The sequence below is a fragment of the Bos indicus genome, chromosome 21, assembly GCF_029378745.1.
Source record: "Bos indicus isolate NIAB-ARS_2022 breed Sahiwal x Tharparkar chromosome 21, NIAB-ARS_B.indTharparkar_mat_pri_1.0, whole genome shotgun sequence".
Taxonomy (NCBI): domain Eukaryota; kingdom Metazoa; phylum Chordata; class Mammalia; order Artiodactyla; family Bovidae; genus Bos; species Bos indicus.
Window position 1 is genome coordinate 39,340,364 of NC_091780.1, and position 21,984 is coordinate 39,362,347.

The 21,984-nt window shown below is 38.9% G+C and overlaps 1 pseudogene; it reads right to left on the reverse strand.

Annotated features, from left to right (window-relative positions):
• Positions 1–19,446: 19,446 nt before the first annotated feature.
• On the reverse strand, positions 19,447–20,888 carry LOC109575208 (tubulin alpha-1B chain pseudogene; annotated as a pseudogene).
• Between the last annotated feature and the right edge of the window lie 1,096 nt (positions 20,889–21,984).

Consider the following 21,984-nt stretch of genomic DNA (forward strand, 5'->3'; position numbering starts at 1 on the left):
GGGAATACCAGACCACCTGAACTGCCTCCTGAGAAATCTGTATGCAGGTCAAGAAGCAACAGTTAGAACTGGACATGGAAAAATAGACTGGTTCCAAATTGGGAAAGGAGTACATCAAAGCTGTATATTGTCACCCTGCTTATTTAACTTATATGCAGAGTACATCATGAGAAATGCTGGACTAATTGAATCACAATCTGGAATCAAGATTGCCAGGGGAAATATCAATAACCTCAGATACACACATGGCACCACCCTTATGGCAGAAAGCAAAGAAGAACTAAGAAGAACTAAAGAGCCAATAAAAGTGAAAAAGAGGAGAGTGAAAAAGTTGGCTTAAAACTCAACATTCAGAAAACAAAGATCATGGCATCCGGTCCCATCACTTCATGGCAAACAGATGGGGAGACAATGAAAACAATGAGAGACTTTATTTTAGGGGTCTCCAAAATCACTCCAGATGGTGTCTGCAGCCATGAAATTAAAAGACGCTTGTTCTTGAAAGAAAAACTATGACCAACCGAGACAGCATATTAAAAAGCAGAGGTCCATCTGGTCAAAGCTATAGTTTTTCCAATAATCATGTATGGATGTGAGAGCTGGACCATAAAGAAAGCTGAACACCAAAGAATTGAGGCTTTTGGATTGTGGTGTTAGAGAAGACTCTTGAGAGTCCCTTCAACTGCCAGGAAATCCAACCAGTCCATCCTAAAGAAAATTAGTCCTGAATATTCATTGGAAGGACTGATGCTGAAGTTGACACTCCAATACTTTGGCCAACTGATGTGAAGAACTGACTCATTGGAAAAGACCCTGATGCTGGGAAAGATTGAAGGTGGGAATAGAAGGGGAAGACAGAGAATGAAATGGTTGGATGGCATCACCAACTCTATGGACATGAGTTTGAGTAAACTCTGGGAGCTGGTGTTGGACAGGGAGGCCTGGCATGCTGCAGTCCATGGGGTCACAAAAAATCAGACATGACTGAGTGACTGAACTGAACTGAACTGAATAAAGGAACACATTTTAGTAACAAAAGAGCACAATTTTAAAAGAATCATATATTCGCAAAGAACTAAAATAGATTCATCAAAAAATAGAACTTTCTTGAATTGCCTCATACTTATTGTATGGTGTATTAATTCAATCACCAGAATGTAAACATAATAAGAACAAGTTATTTTGTTCGATGTTGTGTCTCCAGCACCTGGAACACTCCCTGAGCATATGCTCAAAACCATTTTCGACTGAATGAATAAATGAATCATATCTGGAGATGATGCACGATAATCTTTTCCACGTTTAAGACACCTAAATACTTGGAATTCAGCCCCAGTCACCAAAATACACTGTACTACATTTCAAACCTAAAAAAAATAAAATTGAAAAGGTTCCCCATTTTCACTTACAAAAGTAACAAAATTTGTTGGTGAAAATAATTCCATTTTCATGTCCTTTGTACAATAGCATTTTCATCTTTGTTCTTTTAAATGTTAGTGCAGGTAGAAGTGTAAGCATTAGTGCATGTAAGAATAAAAACCAGAAAGAGCTGAGGTTGGTATGTACATTCTTTCTATGGATCAAGCATAGCAAGACTGTCTTGGAGGAAAAGAAATTAAGTTGCAAGGTGCTGCAGCCATGGTGGATTGTGGGAAAAATGGAGAAGGACAAAGAGGCAGAAGATTTTTAATCACAGGCTTTAATTTAAATCAAAAATTTCTGCTGAGAATTCCTTTGATAATTGCTTCTAATTTCTCTATCATTTGTCTTTTATGTTTTTAGCTATGTTCATTATGGGGAAGATTTTAAATTTAAAATAATTATGCATACTGAATTCTCTATTGCCTCAATTTTCATTTTATTGCGTTCCTTTTAATATTATAATGAACAATGTATTCTGATGCATCTAGTTATTAAGGAACATTTGACTAGTCAAATACAACTTTAAAAAACCATAGTTTCTATTATTTTGGTATTCTATTTTAATGCATTCTTATAGCTTTTATTGTTTTTATTACACCAGTTTTCAGATCTAATTAATTCTGCCAGCACAATAGCTTGTTAAAATGCTTTGAGACAGTAAACAGTGGAGATGTATGCTGTGTGTATATATATATATATACACACACACACATACACACAAATGGTTTGATTATTTTAAGCAAAGTGATTGGATGTTAATTGCTTAAAATGAGTAAATTCATTTAAAACAGTTAACTCTGCTGTGTGCATAAAGAACTACAATATCAAAATAAAAATATCGGGAGTTCCATATGATGCTACTCCCTCCTAAAAATATTTAAAACCAAACAAGGTATTTCATAATGTACCCAGGAGGATTGTAATTCAGTTTCCAGTCTCAAGGAGCCACACCTTACTTCTAGATAGTTTATGGTATTGGGATATAGGTTCAGCCTAAATTAAAAATGACCTCTACAAGCTAGACATACATATCTAGGCTGATGCACCTAGATACGTTTATATCTTGTAAACAATACAGCTAGATATGTTTAGATCTTCTGTTTAAAGTCACCAGGTATCCAGATTCCTTCTTGTTGTTTCTACCATCCATAAAGTGTTACACTTGCCCTTTAAAAGCATAAACTGAAAGCCGCACACATCACTTCTGAGCACATCCCAGTGGAAGACCTTGATCATATGGCTCCACCTAGCTGCTGGGGTTGGACACGACTGAGCGACTTTATTTTCACTTTTCACTTTCATGTATTGGAGAAGGAAATGGCAACCCACTCCAGTGTTCTTGCCTGGAGAATCCTGGGGACGGGGGAGCCTGGTGGGCTGCCGTCTATGGGGTCGCACAGAGTCGTACACTACTGAAGCGACTTAGCAGCAGCAGCAGCAGCAGCTGCTGGGGAGGCTGCCAAGCAGTCTTTATTCTGAGCAATCATAACCAACTCAAGTTTGTGAGAGTAAGTAGCAATCTCTGCAATATACTATAAGGCTCATAAATTTACTAATATAAAATCACATTGCATTTTTCAAAATTCCACTTTGCATCTGTATAATTGAGAATTTAGACTTAAGTATTAAGAGGCTACCACTGAATTCCAAAAAATGTTTCCAACAAAGAGGGAATGTTTAATATTTTTTTTCAGTATGGGTTTCAATACTGTACACAACAGTGTTAGTCCAGTAGAGTCAAATTATAATAGAATGTGCTACCTACAAATATCATGAAACACAGCCACATGGCTTTGCTTTCTTACATTGCTTCCCTGTACTGGACGCTGGTGATCGCCCAGCATTCTTTCTTCCTTTCTGTTCTCTTTTTCTTTTCTCGGCCATGTTGTGTGGCATGTGGGATCTTATCTTAGTTCTTTCTTAAATAAGTCCAACTTAATTCACGTGTTCACATAAAAAGCCTCTCTCTCTATCCATCTTACTCTCTCTCTCTCTCTCTCAAACACACACACACACACACACACACACACACACACACACACGACAAAACATAAACGCTTACAGCATCCATCTCAAGATCATTAAGGAAACCAGGGGTGTATAAAGCTGGCGTCGTAGGCAGCAGGGTAGAGGCTAAAAGAATTTGGACCCTTGCTGGCAAGGTTGAGTTGATGAATCAATACACCTTGATGTCATCCTAGAAGATAATAAATTTTCTTACTTTTAAACTGTCCTAAGTCAGTTTTTCAATCACTGGCTTCACAAAGCCTTCTAACTGATATGCACTACTTCCTAAAAAACTCACTTTACTACTCACAAAAACACTGAGCAATATGATTTCTAGAGTTCAGAAAAGCTATATACAGCTCTAAAAAGCAAAATTTAGCTCCAAATTATCAAATTTCCATGATATAATTTCATATATATTCTGAATAAGTTTGGGTAAGGCTAAAATGATTCAACTTAAGTTTCAGATTGATCAAATCAAAACTTTTTCATTTTTAAAGCATAGATTTCAATACAAAATCACTGGAATTTGTTTAATTTCTCATCTAACCATATATCAGTGTGACCCTCTGAGAGTCAGTGTTTATAGAAATATAGCCATTATATCAGGAACACATACCTACTTGCCCAGCATTAAACCACTAGACCATTCAGGTATGACCTAAATCAAATCCCTTATGATTATACAGTGGAAGTGAGAAATAGATTTAAGGGCCTAGATCTGATAGATAGAGTGCCTGATGAGCTATGGAAGGAGGTTTGTGACATTGTACAGGAGACAGGGATCAAGACCATTCCCATAGAAAAGAAATGCAAAAAAGCAAAATGGCTGTCTGGGGAGGCCTTACAAATAGCTGTGAAAAGAAGAGAAGCGAAAAGCAAAGGAGAAAAGGGAAGATATAAACATCTGAATGCAGAGTTCCAAAGAATAGCAAGACGAGATAAGAAAGCCTTCTTCAGTGATCAATGCAAAGAAATAGAGGAAAACAACAGAATGGGAAAGACTAGGAATCTCTTTAAGAAAATCAGAGATACCAAAGGAACATTTCATGCAAAGATGAGCTTGATAAAGGACAGAAATGGTATGGACCTAACAGAAGCAGAAGATATTAAGAAGAGATGGCAAGAATACACAGAAGAACTGTACAAAAAAGATCTTCACGACCCAAATAATCACGATGGTGTGATCACTGACCTAGAGCCAGACATCCTGGAATGTGAAGTCAAGTGGGCCTTAGAAAGCATCACTACGAACAAAGCTAGTGGAGGTGATGGAATTCCAGTGGAGCTATTCCAAATCCTGAAAGATGATGCTGTGAAAGTGCTGCACTCAATATGCCAGCACATTTGGAAAACTCAGCAGTGGCCACAGGACTGGAAAAGGACAGTTTTCATTCCAATCCCAAAGAAAGGCAATGCCAAAGAATGGTCAAACTACCGCACAATTGCACTCATCTCACATGCTAGTAAAGTAATGCTCAAAATTCTCCAAGCCAGGCTTCAGCAATATGTGAACCGTGAACTTCCTGATGTTCAAGCTGGTTTTAGAAAAGGCAGAGGAACCAGAGATCAAATTGCTAACATCTGCTGGATCATGGAAAAAGCAAGAGAGTTCCAGAAAAGCATCTATTTCTGCTTTATTGACTACACCAAAGCCTTTGACTGTATGGATCACAATAAACTGTGGGAAATTCTGAAAGAGGTGGGAATAGCAGACCACCTGATCTGCCTCTTGAGAAATTTGTATGCAGGTCAGGAAGCAACAGTTAGAACTGGACATGGAACAACAGACTGGTTCCAAATAGGAAAAGGAGTTCGTCAAGGCTGTATATCGTCAGCCTGTTTATTTAACTTATATGCAGAGTACATCATGAGAAACGCCAGACTGGAACAAACACAAGCTGGAATCAAGATTGCTGGGAGAAATATCAATAACCTCAGATATGCAGACGACACCACCCTCATGGCAGAAAGTGAAGAGGAACTCAAAAGCTTCTTGATGAAAGTAAAAGTGGAGAGTGAAAAAGTTGGCTTAAAGCTCAACATTCAGAAAACGAAGATCATGGCATCCGGTCCCACCACTTCACGGGAAATAGATGGGGAAACAGTGGAAACAGTGTCAGACTTTATTTTTCTGGGCTCCAAAATCACTGCAGATGGTGACTGTAGCCATGAAATTAAAAGATGCTTACTCCCTGGAAGAAAAGTTATGACCAACCTATATAGCATATTCAAAAGCAGAGACATTACTTTGCCAACAAAGGTTCATCTAGTCAAGGCTATGGTTTTCCCTGTGGTCATGTATGGATGTGAGAGTTGGACTGTGAAGAAGGCTGAGCGCCCAAGAATTGATGCTTTTGAACTGTGGTGTTGGAGAAAACTCTTGAGAGTCCCTTGGACTGCAAGGAGATCCAACCAGTCCATTGTGAAGGAGATCAGCCCTGGGATTTCTTTGGAAGGAATGATGCTAAAGCTGAAACTCCAGTACTTTGGCCACCTCATGGGAAGAGTTGACTCATTGGAAAAGACTCTGATGCTGGGAGGGATTGGGGGCAGGAGGAGAAGGGGACGACAGAGGATGAGATGGCTGGATGGCATCACTAACTCGATGGACCTGAGTCTGAGTGAACTCTGGGAGTTGGTGAGGGACAGGGAGGCCTGGCATGCTGCGATTCATGGGGTCACAAAGAGTTGGACACGACTGAGCGACTGATCTGATCTGATCTGATCTGAGGAAACTGTTTTCTTGCTAAGATGTATCTATTGATGGGCTTCCCCCCAACCCCAACCCCCACATTAGGCTTGTCTTTTCCACAAGAATAATCCTGAAAGCTTATCTACTTTTATAGGCCAGAAGGGCTGCTTTATTCAAATGGAACTTCAAATGTTCTCATTTTGCAATAGAAATTGTCCTTAAAGGGTCTTAGAATAGTTAGATTCTATTGCAACAAGTATTTATTTCCTTGACTGAAAGAAGAAACTATTATACATTATTTGACTGGAGTTTTTTCTTAGCCTTTTTTCCTTTATTTCATTCCTCTTCATGGCTTATTTACAATTTATTATGCTTTGTATCACAAGACACATCATTATAATTGTCAATCCCTTTTAAGGTTTTGAAAGATAATGAAAGAGATAGAGTTTTAAAACTCTGAATAAGAAGTGAAGTAATATTAATGTGTGATTGAATGTCAGCTGTTTGAGTAAAACAGATGATTCAATGATTTCTAAATGCAATACATTCTGGGTGAGATTAAGCTAACAAAATTAAGTCCTCTTAAAAGAATCAAAAGAGATATATATGGACTACTTATGACTTCATCGAGAGCATAGTACTTCTCAGTTCAGAGAAATTCATTAGAAATTAGCTCCCTAATATTAAAAGCAAAAGATTAGTAGTATTGACATATTCTAACACACAATAGGAAATCAATAACTGAATGTTGCAATCTCAGATTAAAACAAAAAAAAAGGTTGATGTTACAGCTTTTTATTTTACAAAGTGTAAAGAAATAGTAATTACAATTACAGATGTAAACGAAGGAGAAAGTTTTCTTTGACCACATGAAAAGGTCCATTTTTTTTAGTAAAGGTAAATAAATAAGTATGCATTAATATATTTTACATAATTTAGTAGTGCTTTCAGAAATCATTATTGGATGTCAATGTTACAATTAGTTAAGAGCATAAAACTAGAATGCTGAAGTTCAAACCTTGGCTTTACCACTTACTGACTGTGTACCTTTAGGCAAATCAATAAACTTTGCTGGTTCTCAATCTCCTCATCTGTAAGATGGGTATGATTATAATAATACTAAATTTCTCATAGGTTTGTTACAAGGATCAAATGTTAAATAAATATTAAGATTTAAAACAGTGCAGGTACTGAAGGAATATAAACTATTAGTAGTAATTTTCTATCCATGAAAATTATCAATTCACTCTATATGTTTAAGAAATGTCAGTTACGTGTACCCCAATGTTCATCGCAGCACTGTTTATAATAGCCAGGACATGGAAGCAACCTAGATGTCCATCAGCAGATGAATGGATAAGAAAGCTGTGGTACATATACACAATGGAGTATTACTCAGCCATTAAAAAGAATACATTTGAATCAGTTCTAATGAGGTGGATGAAACTGGGGCCTATTATACAGAGTGAAGTAAGCCAGAAAGAAAAACACCAATACAGTATACTAACGCATATATATGGAATTTAGAAAGATGGTAACAATAACCCGGTGTACAAGACAGCAAAAGAGACACTGATGTATAGAACAGTCTTATGGACTCTGTGGGAGAGGGAGAGGGTGGGAAGATTTGGGAGAATGGCATTGAAACATGTAAAATATTATTTATGAAACGAGTTGCCAGTCCAGGTTCGATGCACGATACTGGATGCTTGGGGCTAGTGCACTGGTACGACCCAGAGGGATGGTATGGGGAGGGAGGAGGGAGGAGGGTTCAGGATGGGGAACACATGTATACCTGTGGTGGATTCATTTTGATATTTGGCAAAACTAATACAATTATGTAAAGTTTAAAAATAAAATAAAATTTTAAAATAACTTAAAAAAAAAAAGAAATGTCAGTTAAAAGCATACTTCTATACTTTTCTATTAAAATAGAAATAGTCATACAAACACATGATTCTATGAGATAGAATTGCTGAAGTTGTCCCAGAGGGCCCTTAAACCATACGAATTTAATTTTTTTTCTTTTTGCTATTCCAGCTGGGTGATTTCCACCACTCTGTGCTTCGGATCTCTGGTCTGTTCTGTATTATCTAATCCAAGGCTCCCCAACCCCCAGGCCATGGACTGGTACCCACCCATGGCCAATTAGGAACCAGGCTGCACAGGAGAGGAGCAAGCTCGTCTGTAGTTAAAGCCACTCCCCATCACTCACGTTACCACCTGAGCTCTTCCTCCTGTCAGAACAGCGGCAGCATCATGGGATTTTCCAGGCAAGAATACTGGAGTAGGTTCCCATGCCCTCCTCCAGGGCATTTTCCAAACCCAGGCCTCCCGCATTGCAGGTGAATTCTTTATGGTCTGAGCCAACAGAGAAGCCCATTAGATTCTCACAGGAGAGCAAGGCCTAGTGTGAACTGCCCCTGTGAAGGGTGTAGGCTGTGTGCTCCTTATGAGAATCTAATAATGCCTGATGGTCTGGCTCTGCATGATGGTGAGCTACACAATTATTTCATTATATTTCACATATAAAATAATAGAAATAGTGGTAATAATAGAAATAAAGTGCACAATAAATTTAATGCACTTAAATCAGCCCAAAATCATCCCTCCCTGTCCCCCGCCACCACCCCCTCTTATGCAGAAAAATTGTCTTCCACAAAACCGGTCCCTGATGCCAAAAAGGATGGGGATGGCTGCTCTAATCTGCCATTGGTTCTCTCTGGCATATTTTTCATTTAAGTTATTGTATTCTTTAGCTCTGCTGCTGCTAAGTCATTTCAGTCGTGTCCGACTCTGTGCAATCCCAGAGACGGCAGCCCACCAGGCTCCCCCGTCCCTGGGATTCTCCAGGCAAGAACACTGGAGTGGGTTGCCATTTCCCTCTCCAATGCATGAAAGTGAAAGTTGAAAGTGAAGTCGCTCAGTCGTGTCCAACTCTTCGGGACCCCATTGACTGCAGCCTACCAGGCTCCTCCATCCATGGGATTTCCCAGGCAAGAGTACTGGAGTGGGGTGCCATTGCCTTCTCCGATTCTTTAGCTCTAGTTGGTTCTTTTTATAATTTCTAACTCTTTATTAAAGTTCTCATTGTGTCATTCCATTTGTCTCCCGAGTTTGATATGTATCTTTATGAATCACTGCCTTGAACTCATTATCAAGTAGATTTCTTATCTCCATCTCATTTAGCTCTTTTTCTGAGGTATTGTCTTTTTTTTTTTTTTAACTTAAAATATATTTATCTTTCTCCTCATTTTGCCTAATCCTTTATTTATATCTACATGCTAGGTGTGTATTAGGCCTTATGTCTCCAAATCTTTCGGAAGTGGGCTTATGTAGGAGATGCTCTATGAGCTCAGCAGCAGACTCCCCTCTGGCCACCAGAGACAGATGTTCCAGGGGTGTCTGTCTTCTTTATGGGCTGTGTGCTCCCTTCTATTTTGGTGAGGCTGACTGCTGTGGGTACACTGAACCAACTGATTGCAAGGTCTTGCCCCATATGGTTGCTGTGGGCATGCTGGTAGGCAGGATAGGCCCTCCAGCAGTGCTGGCTGCAAGGCCTAGTGACATGTGACTGCTACAGGTATGCTTGTGAGTGGGGCAGGCCCCCAGGGCTAATAGGCCATGGGGAGGGTTCCAAAACGGTGCCCACCAGTGCCATTGTCAGCAGGGTAGAATAAGATCACAAAAAGGCTGCCACCAGCATCTCAGTCCCCAAGGGAAGTCCCAGCTCCCTCGTCCCTCTCCAAGAGGCTCTCCAAGTCACCAAATGGGTCTGATTCAGGGACATTTCAAACTGTTGCCTCTCAACTCAATATGGGGTTCAGGTGAGAACCTCCTCACTTCTCCAGGAGGATCTCAGCAATTGAGATATCCTTCCTGCTTATGGTCACCTACCTGGGAGTGTGGGTCCTGACTAGACCACATCTCCATCCTTCCTACCCATCTGATTGTGGTTCTTTCTTCATATCTTTAGCTGTGGAAAATATTTTCTGCTACACTTCAGGACATTCTCAGAAAGGGTTAATTTGTAAGTAGTTGTAATTTGTTTTGGTAATTGAAGTTTGTGCTTTTGGAAAGAGGTAATTTCAGAATCTTCCTACTCTACCATGTTGATCCCTCGCCCTCCTGATATACATTTTGTTTTTTGTTTTTTGTTTTTTTTTTCAGTGTTACAGCTCTATTTTATTTAGAAGATAGCAGGAGATAGAGAGAGAGAGAAAGAGAGAAAAGAGCGCATGCACGTGGGAGAGAGAGTCCAAGAGAAAGAGCTTTGGCTCCTCCTTTTATATGTTTTTTTCCTCCACCTGGGCCTGCCCTATGCAAATTGGGCTTAGCCAGGAGTGCTGTTTGTTCTATTTGTTCTTCCTGAAGTCTTCACTCTGGTCTTTGGACCTTCCTGATATACATTTTGAAAATAATAAATACACTGATTATATTCACAAAGTATAAACTGCTCAACCAGCTAAAAAGCTTCTTTTTAAATACATTCATTACATTTAATACATTCAAACCACTTATCCTGACATAGCTGGCATTTTATCAGATATAAAAATAATAATGTTTACTATATATTTCCAACTAGAATATGGGGTATTGTGTTTTCACTTAGTTCATATTATTTTTAGGCAATTATTTCTCTTTGACTGAAGTAAACAGGCAATTCATTGTGCTTGTGATTTTAATCACATTGATTCTGCTCCCAAAATCACAAATGTTGAGATACCACACAATATTTCCATACAACATTTGTAACTCCCCATTTGGAAGTCAAATTTTTTTTTTATAATCATCCCAGGTGCCTCAGTGGTAAAGAATCTTCCCACCAATGCAGTAGGCACAGAAGACATGGGTTCGATCCCTGGGTCAGGAATATCTCCTGGAGAAGGAAATGGCAACCCACTCCAGTGTTCTAGTGGAAAATCCCATGGACAGAGGAGCCTACAGCCCATGGAGTCACAAGAGTCAGAAATTGAGTGACTGAGCATGCAATGTTTATATTGCAGATTCAGAGAATCCCTTGAGTTCTAGGTAAATAAGCCAAAAATAGCTAGAATTGGAAAAAACTCAGAACATGTTGGACAAATCCTTCTTTTCATAGGTAAAGAAACCAATGCCCACAAAACAACCTGAGATCATGGAGAAGCTCAAGGTCACTGTCTTTACCACACAGAAGATTCAGATTTTTACTTACTACATCCCACTACTCAGCCCTGTCCTCCAATTATAACCAAACTACTAGAAACAGCAAATGGATTTGATTCTAAAGGCATTATTATGGTCTTTTACAAAGTTGTATTGAGATCTGCAGAAAGCTGTCTTTGATTCCACTAAGGATATAGCATTATTAGCAGACAACAACAACAAAATGGTAATACCCACCATCTCATCTGAAGTTTGTGATGGAATCATTATGTTATCCTGATTAAAGAAATTGCTCTCCTTTGGTCAATCTGCCCCGGCTATTATCTGAGAACATCTAATCAAAAAGTGCTGGATGGCATGTTCTAACAAGAAAAGAGGCAATTGTAAGTTATTAGAAAATGTTGGTTGACCCTTTATTTACAGTAGGAAGAAAACTGCAATAAGATATTCTTGAATCCTGACATATTTCTCGGAAGACTCACAATTTTAATCTTTTAGTCAATTAGAATATTTGTATAATCTATCTTCATTTTACTTTATACACAGTGACAATTAGAGAACAACCTTTTCATAAGAGTAAAGAAAAAAGTTATGCATCCACCTAATGAATCATATGTGTACAGGTACCAAACCCTGGAATTCTGTGGGACGTTTCACTTGTTTTTCAATTGCTATTTTTCAACTGAATTTTCTGATTAATTGCCTTAATCTCCAAACATCTTTGTTGATAAAAATTCAACCACAGAAAGGTCAGTAATCAAAGAATTATTAAAATGGGAAGAATGTCCATATCTCCTTGACTTCAATTTTTTAAAAAGTAGGTTTCTTTTTCCTTGTTTAGTTCTTAAGGTCTATTTGTATCACTCTATTGAAAATAACATGCACAGTTAAATCCAAATTTGGTAGAATGTGAATGTTCAAATAATCTCAATAAGAACATTTAACTCTTTTATTACTTCCACCTTTCTCTGCCATCCTAGATAGATACCGTCCCTTCCTTCATGAAATATTTTAAAAGAGTATGCTTTCTGGCTCAAGGACATGTAAATAATATCTTTGTTGGTAATGATTTATATTCTAGTTTTAATGGTAATATCAAATGTTGCAAGACAGGGTGTGGAGTGGAGATTCCTCTAAGCATGACATTAGAGAGGTCTGAGAAACCCATACAATAAGGAAACCCACCCCTTATTCCTGGAAGAATTCCTGAGAGGAAGACCATGAGACCAGAGAGCAAAGGTGGCGGGTCCATCTCAGAAGGTCAGAGGCACATCAGCTAATCTGAGCTGACTGATGGAGGCCAATGTTCTATGGCCTAAGAATGATACAGAAGCAGCAACAAACAGATAGACTTGAAGTAGTCATTGTCAGTGGTAATATGTGTTGTTGAATGATGAATGGCATGTAATTCTCTTCTCAGCTCCAAATAATGGCACAATTCTTGTGAGACTTGGCAAGGTTTTGTTTCACTATTCACTACGTGGTCAGTCTACGCCCCAGGATAGAAAATAATGTGAGTGTAGCCAAGCTTAGGGGCTTCCCTGGTGACACAGATGGTAAAGAATCTGGCTGCAAGGCGGGAGACCTGGGTTCAATCCCTGGGTTGGGAAGATCCCCTGAAGGAGGGCATGACAACCCACTTTCAGTATTCTTGCCTGGAGAATCCCCATGGACAGAGGAGCCTGGGTGGCTATAGTCCATGAGGTCGCAAAGAGTCAGACATGACTGTGCAACTAAGCACAACATAGCCAAGCTTAAGAGGCAGGTAAGTGATACTCAGGTTAAAGACTAGACCAGTATTCAAGGTTGCACACAGATAATATACACACCAGACTCAAATAGTGCAGTGTTTACTTGTAGCAAGAGGTGAAAGGGAAGCAAGACCCAATCCTTTGCAAAGCATTGGTCCCTCAAGGCCAGCAGATCCTTTCTACAGCCTCATAGATAGTGTGGCCACATGCACCTCACTTCTTATTGCAGTATAAGGACCTCAAACATTCCCCTGTGTGGTCTGAAATACAGAAAGTTGGGGGCAGGGGTGTGCTTGAGGGTCATAGACATCTGACATTAAGCAGGAGAAAGGAGCACACACTGATTATGAAACAGGGAAAGATATTCCTACACAAGGTGATAAGCCCAGCAAGGCTGTATGGGTTCCTTATCTCTTGGTAAGTGTACTGATCTAGATCCAGGGCCCATTCTTATGTGGCCAAGCTGGGGTTGAAAGACTGTTTGCAGGAGACTACCTTTCTTAACAAGCTTCCAGAAGCAATTTTGTTGTTGTTGTTCAGTTGCTAGGTCATATCCGACTTCTCTGTCACTGCCTTCTCCTCCTGTCCTCAATTTTTCCCAGCATCAGGGTCTTTTTCAGTGAGTTGGCTCTTCACATCAAGTGGCCAAAGAAGCATAGCTGAGTTATAACACCATCAATTAAACCACTTTTTTTAGTGAATAAAAGTGATGTTCCCTGATGAAATTAAAACATCCCAAACACATTCAGAGAGAGTTAATACCAAGAGTGAAATGGTTTCCTCCTCTATCCTCTGGCATTTGTTTTTTCTCCTTTTTCTCTATAAGTACCGCTTCCCCAATTAAAATTTAAGTTATCCACCCTAGTCTCCTAAGCTTCATCAACTTTCTGGCCAGTTTTTTGCTCAATGTGCATGGTTAACATGTACTTAATACCTACTTGTATTTTACTTCTCTCACAAACTTCTCCTTGACATCCTTGCTACTTCTTGTCACCGCTTCTTTTGGATGTTTCTACTTATTAAATTCTCACTTCTCCTTGATATCTTAAAATCTGCTTTAGTGTATAAGTGACGATGAAAACCAATAATGCAAAAAAGAGTTGTGTTTGTGCATAAAAACCACTGATTGTGTATGCCCACATATCCTAATCATATCTTAGTTCAGTGACTCTTTTCCTTCTTTCATTCCCACCCTGTTTCTCTTAACCTGCTGCTGCTGCTAAGTCGCTTCAGTCGTGTCCGACTCTGTGCGACCCCATAGCTGGCAGCCCACCAAGCTCCGCCGTCCCTGGGATTCTCCAGGCAAGAACACACCCACACATACAGAACTGTGCTCCTACACACACACACACACAAAACATGTGTACACACATGGTCAGTTTGTCCATTTTGACTCTGTGATAATTCCCTGGTGGCTCAGCTGGTAAAGAATCCATCTGCAATGCGGGAGACCTGGGTTCAACCCCTGGGTTGGGAAGATGCCCTGGAGAAGGGAACAGCTACCCACTCCAGTATTCTGGCCTGGAGAATTCCATGGACTCTATAGGACATGGGGTCGCAATGAGTTGGACACAAATGAGCAACTTTCACTTTCACTTTTTCACAGTGACTATTTTTACAGAGAAAAAATTCTGAGCCTAATTATAAATAATAATAGTGTCACTAAATACATGATAAAGGGAATCCCCTGGCAGTCCAGTGGTTAGGACTCAGCCCTTTCACTGCCAGGCCCTGGGTTTGGTCCCTGGTCAGGGAACTAAGATTCCACAAACCATGCAGCTAAAAAAAAACAACAAAAAAAAAAACACACCATGATACAGGTTCACAGTTTTACACAATTACATAGCCAGTCTGCGTGGATTGTGTGATTGATTGAACTCATAAAATAAACAATTAAAATAATTGTAGTTTAAAAAGAAGTTTTTGTTAATATATTGCAGTCTGGACTGATTATCTGGAGAGGTTATTCATGCTGGTGGCTGTTATTGGTTAAAAATAATTAATTTCCTATGGGCTATAAGGGATTAACCACTTCTAAACTTCCTCTTAATCATTTATCATGAAGCTTTTGCTCTACATTTCCTTCAGGGAAAAAAAAAAAAGTCCTCTTTCTCTTACAGAGCAATATTAATCACACAAGAATAGAAAATCTTCTCATTAAAGCCCTGAAGCTCATTGGGGAAGTTTAAGTTATTCTAACACCTCCCTGATATTGTTGGATCCATGTAGCAAAGATCACTGACTTTCCTGCCAGTTAATTGTCTTACATGAGCTGATCTAAAGACCAAAGTCCATTTTCTATGCCAAGTGGAAAGGAGAGCTGTAGCTGTTTCTACTAAAGCAGCTAATTAAGTTTCTCTTCCAAAACACTCTATGTCCTTTAGTCCTATTACATTAGCACATGCTTATAAGCATGTTACAGATGTGCTTCATTTTATGCAACTGATGTTTCTGAAAAGTCAAGGATATTTAGAACCCATCTGAGGAGCAGTGAAGGTTTCAGGTTAAAGAAACCTATGCAAAAATAATTTTGTCAAATGAAACATTCTGAGGTAAACACCTCTCCTCTAACAGATAAAATTTTTATAAAATCATTGTGGGAACACAAACATAATAATACACCATAAAGCTGAAGAAACATTGGCAAGACGAAGCCTGCACCATAAGAAAAGAAAGAAAAAAGGCAGAGTCAAAAGAAACAGGACACACAGATTTAGTAAATTAATAATGAGGACAATGGAAGGGAAGAATCTCACCTTCAGAAAGCAAACCCACCTAAGACTGATTGACAAGGAATTTCGGAAATCATCTGAGGTGATAGTGAACCACTAAGGAAGCCATTTAAGAGAAAAAAAGCCTCTTGTGTAGTCTAACCAAGTGGGAAGTATCCATATGAAAGATTTCCTCTCTTACTTAGTGCATGCACTAGAAAAAGCATTCCTGAAGTTAACTAAAGTATCAATTTTTAAGTTCTAAGTCTTTCCAACTAAAGAGTAAACAGCATGATAAATGTTATGCATTTTTAAGTTCTCTGGCAACCACTGGATTGAACAAACTAAACAAGTATAATTTCCCTGAAAACCCTTACTTTTGAGTTTAAGCATGTTATCATATATGGTAAAGCTTCAATAGAAAGATACAGTGTTTCCCCAATTTAAGTCATTGAAATTTTTGCTAAAATTATTTTCAGGAATTAAAGATAAGAGCATCACAAATGACCAAAAGTTATGTTAAAATACATGAAAAATGATAGAAAAAAATGACACAAGGAAACAGGAAATAATTAAATATAAATATTTTATTAAATTTGATTTAGAATATTTATGTGAAACTTCCTAGGTGGCTCAGTGGTAAAGAATCTGCCTACCAATGCCGGAGACCCAAGAGACATGGCTTCGATTCCTGGGTCGGGAAGATCCTCTGGAGTAGGAAATGGCAATGCACTCCAGTATTCTTGCCTGGATGGACAGAGGAACCTGGCAGGCTACAGTCCATTGGGTCACAAAGAGTCAGACACAACTGAGCAACTAAGCACAGCACAGTTCAGGACACATGGCTAGTGTAGAATAATGGCTGTTCTTGACAAGGTTATGGAGAGGAGAGGAAAGGTGCCACGTGCCAGTTGGAAAAAGCCATGGGCTTTATTACTGCTAAAGGTACCAAATTATTAAGAAGTATATGGACAAATGATGAATATATGCCTGTTTGACATCCTTCAGATTAAATTTCAATTAAGGAATATGGTCACAAGCTTCAATAAGGTTTGAGCAAGAAGAACAAACTAGAAATAAAAAAGGTCTAAATCTGAAGTCTTTCCAAGCTATTACAGTTTTCTTAGCATATCCCAAATATCAAACACTTTATAAGATGTTCTTCACTATCTATATGCATTGCTGTTTCATACACCTAGAAGTTTCAGCACATAAGTTTTATTATGAAGACTTCAAACTTTTCAGTTACCACCTACAGATAGGATCCTATTTTAGTGAACACACAACCAATGTGCTTTGTGGTCTTAAACCAGATTTTTTTCAGGTTTTGACTTAAACACCTGAGTGGAAATTTGAGAAGAGATGAGGAGTTGATGGGTTCCATTTTTACCACTTGGGAGATTTTCAGTAAGCAATTGAATATTCACATCTGAAGTTCAAAAATAAGATGAGCTAAAAATAAATCTTTGGGGTTCATTAACAAATGATGGGAACTGAAGCCAAGAAAGTACTGAAGATTATTCAGATGGGCTATTCAGAGGACGAGTGTAAAGTGATATGAGAAAAAGTCTAGGAAACAATAAACACCTTGAAGAAAAAAGAACTCATTATTTAATGCTAAGCCAGAAGAAAGCAAGAATTTCTTATTGAATGACTACTTTTCAAAGCCTGTTCTGTATGAAGCTGTATCATTTTACTGCCTTTCATTTTAAGTTCATTTTCACTTTACAAATCACACAGCACACAGACCCATACACAAACACATATTTCATAATTGTGGTTATGGCACAACAAATGTTTATGAAATATTTACTATGTACCAGATACAGTGCTACGTTTTTATATAAGTTCACTCATTTAATCTTCATAACAGCCTCTGTGGCCATGTAACAAACTAACAGAAAACTTGGTTATTTTACAACAATAGCCATTTATTATATTTCTTGATTAATGAAATCAAGTCAAGGGATCAGCTAGGGGATAAGTATCATACTTAAACTCCACATGAAGTCAGCTGAGGTCACTAGATGATATTCAGCTGGTCTGGATTTAACATAATTAGCAAAACTAAAATTTTGGGTAGTTTGAAAGACAAGTAAATTGTTAAAATATTACTGGGCACAGAGCACTCATAGATTTAACAGAGGACACAAGCTTTGTCAACATACAACCCTCAAAAAGTTTTATTTTAGTGAAGGGAATGAAGGCAATAACCTCAGCACAAAATCATTATTATGTATTATGAATCAAGTACTGTGGAATATCTATGGCACTTCAGAGGAAGAAAATAGTCTGATCTGCACTGATCCTCTATATGGAATGTGTCCTCTGCCATCATGACTACCTCAAATGTCACAGCCTCCTGAAGGCATTCCTGAATCTCCAAACTCTCTGCCCTTGAACCTCTGTTGTTACACTGTTTACATTTATCTCAGGATACTCACTTTACCTCACGTTTTATGTAGTTATGTTTGCCCTTTTCTAATCTCCTCTCCTCTATTAACCAGACCATTTGTCTTACTCATCTTTAGCTCCTATCACATAAAACAGAAAAAAAAAAAAGAATCAATAATTATGAACTAATTTTGAATATGAACCTATTAAAGAATTATTGAGTGTCCACTTAAACTGTTGATTATCTACTATATACCAAGAACTAGGTATAGAGAGTTTAATAAAACATGTGTGTGGCATGCTAAGTTGCTTCAGTCATGTCCAACTCTGTGTGACCCAATGGACTGCAGCCTGCCAGGCTCCTCTGTCCGTGGGGATTCTCCAGGCAAGAATGCTGGAGTGGGTTGCCATGTTCTCCTCCGAGGGATCTTCCCAATTCAGGGATCAAACCCACGTCTCTTCTGTCTCCTGCATTGGCAGGTGGGTCCTTTATCACTAGCACCACTTGGGAAGCCAATAAAACATGGTCCGTGTACAAGAGTTGACAATGTAGTTGTCAATTAGATCCAAATTAGAGTTCAAGGATTGACACTATTACAATTAAGGCACCCATGATAATATCTTGAATCCAATTTAAAGTGAAAGATTTACCTAACACAAATTTTATAACTTCATTTTTTACAATTTACAAAGACCTAAACACTCAAATAATCTTACATTAGGAATCTTTTCTTCTTTTTTTTTTTTTTGCCCAATTAGGGGAAAAGCTCTTCCCTCATCATCAAGGAGTGTTACTTGCAATTTTTAAAAACAGATTAAAATTGGTGAGTAGAAAACTAAGTAGGCCAAGGCTGAAAATAAACATTAACATTTGACTGAAAACAGCGTCAGAATATCAATGGTAGATCAATATCCTTATTAACAAAAGTATGTTACTTAAATTCTATTTCATCTGCCCTTTGTATTTATCACAATACATTTTATCATTAAAGTGATATATAAATTTTCAGATTCCTTTATCAAAACTTTAACATGATTTATGAAAAGCAAGCATGAGTTTGAGTGAACTCCGCGAGTTGGTGATGGATAGGGAGACCTGGCGTGCTGCAGTTCATGGGGTCACAAAGAATCGGACACAACTGAGCGACTGAACTGAACTGAACTGATGAAAAGTAAATCTTGCTATTTTCAATTCACAGTGCTTTTTGTCTTTCTTAAAATTTTTGCTTTTGAGACAGAAGTCTTAAAGGTACACATGGAAAAGCAATACGTGATCACCGTTGAAAGCTAAGACAATCTAGTCAGAAAGTTTTTACACCTGTCAGCTAATGCTGATGCTCTGAGTATGACATGCTGCAGGGCTTGAAGAAATGGCAATTAGTATTACTCCTTCTTCCTTTCCCTCTCCTTCAGCAGAATCCATACCAACTCCTTCTTCCTTTCCCTCTCCTTCAGCAGAATCCATACCAACCTCCTCATAATCCTTCTCAAGGGCAGCCATGTCCTCACGGGCCTCAGAAAACTCTCCTTCCTCCATGCCTTCACCCACATACCAGTGAACAAAGGCATACTTTGCATACATCAGGTCAAACTTGTGGTCCAGGTGAGCCCAGGCCTCAGTGATGGCTATGGTATTGCTCAGCATGCACACAGCTTGCTGTACTTTGGCCAGGTGTCCACCAGGTACCACAGTAAGAGACTGATAACTAACGCCAACCTTGAAGCCAGCGGGGCACCAGTCCACAAACTGGATGCTGCACTTGGTCTTGATGGTAGCAATGGCAGCATTGACATCTGTGGGAACCACATTACCACAGTACAAGTAGCAAGCCATTTACCATGGCGAGGGTCACATTTCACCATCTGGTTAGCTGGTTCAAAGCAAGCATTGATGATCTCTGCTACAGAAAGCTGTTCATGGTAGGCTTTCTCAGCAGAGATGATGGGGCATGTGTGGCCAGTGGGAAGTGGATGTGGGGATAGGGCACCAGGTTCAGGTTGGTCTGGAACTCTATCAGATCCACGTTCAGGGCTCCATCAAACCTCAGGGAAGCAGTGATGGAGGACACTAGCTGTCTAATAAGGTGGTTAAGATTTGTGTAGGTTGGGCACTCAGTATCAAGGTTTCTATGACAGATGTCATAGATGGCCTCATTGTTTACCATGAAGGCACAATCAGAGTGCTTCAGGGTGGTGTGGGTGGTAAGGATAGAGTTGTAGGGCTCAAATACAGCTGTGGAAAGCGGGGGTAGGGCTCAACTCCAGCTTGCACTTCTTGCCATAATTGACAGAGAAATGTTTCATCAGCAAGGAGGTGAACCCAGAACCAGTTCCCCCATCAAAGCTGTGGAAAGCCAAGAAGCCCTGAAGATCTGTGCACTGGTCAGCCAGTTTCTGAATTCAGCGCAAGACAAGGTCAATGATCTCCTTGCCAATGGTGTGGGGACCTTGGGCATGGTTATTGGCAGCATCTTCTTTGCCTGTGATGAGCTGCTCAGGGTGGAAGAGTTGGCAGTAGGTGCCAGTTCAAACCTCATCAATGACTGTGGGTTCCAGATCTACAAACACTGTGCTGGTCACATGCTTGCCAGTGCCTGTGTCACTGAAGAAGGTGTTGAAGAAGTCAAATCCTCCCCCAGTAGTCTTCTCGTTGCACCTCTGGCCATTGGGCTGGATGCCATGCTCCAGACAGTAGCACTCCCAGCAGACATTACTTATCTGGACACCAACCTGGCCAAGGTGGATGGAGATGCAGTCATACATGGTGGCTACAGGTCAGCAGGCACAGGCAGCAGGAGCAGATACCAGCTCACAGTTGCCATCCCCAACAAGCTAAGAGTCGAGGTAAGTAATGCACTGTCACAATGCTTTAGTAAATGAGGGTGTTTTCTTATTAAATCAGCAATAATAATTTTCTAACTCAAAGGCTAAAAATTCAGGGACTGCTTAATGACTTTTGCACATAATAAATTCTTTTAGTGAGCATGATAAGTTCTAATTTATACTCTATTAATCAATTGGAACTCAAGGTGACCTTCCATGAAAAACAAATCCACAAATTAAACAATTCTTTCAAACAAACAAACAAAATCTTTTCTGTTCATTTCCCTTAACAATGGACTGGCTCACAGCTACTTTAAGTTTTCTACTGGCTCATATCAAAATAAAACCTAAAGAAAATCAATGAAAATTCAGCCAGAATAAAATATAAAATTATTATAAAGTTTAAAGAGTTAATTTTTGCAGAGAGATTTGAATTGTAGCAATAAAAGTCTTTAAGTACACATAAATAATTTCTACCTGAAAAAAATTTTTTTAATATTTTATTTATTTATTTGATTGCACTGGGTCTTAGCTGTGGCATGTGGGATGTTCTAGTTGCGGCCTATGGGATCTAGTTCCCTGACCAGGAATTGAACCTGGACCCCCTGCATTGAGAGCACAGGCCTTAACCACTGGACCATTAATGAACTCCCTCTACTTGAGAAATGTAGGCATATGCTACTAAGCATAGATGATAATCACTGAGAAGGGAATTCTTGTTTTTTCTGGCATCTTTATATACACAAAATATAAATTTGATTATAATAGAATAATTATGAGAATAATTATCCAACACAAGTGGATATTATTCTCTGTTCTTTTAAACTACAGAGTATGTATTAGTAATTCTCTGGTGACTTTCCCCTGAGACGTTGCCTACACTCAATTATTTTAAAAGAAGACACATTAGAAGATATCTATTAAGCAATGCTCAAACAGAGCCCTGATTCAGGAAGAAAGGACATTAAAATGTGCTTTAATCTACAAGAACTTATTTTTCACTGTAGAGTTAGAAGAAGCTGGCTCTTTTCCCTCT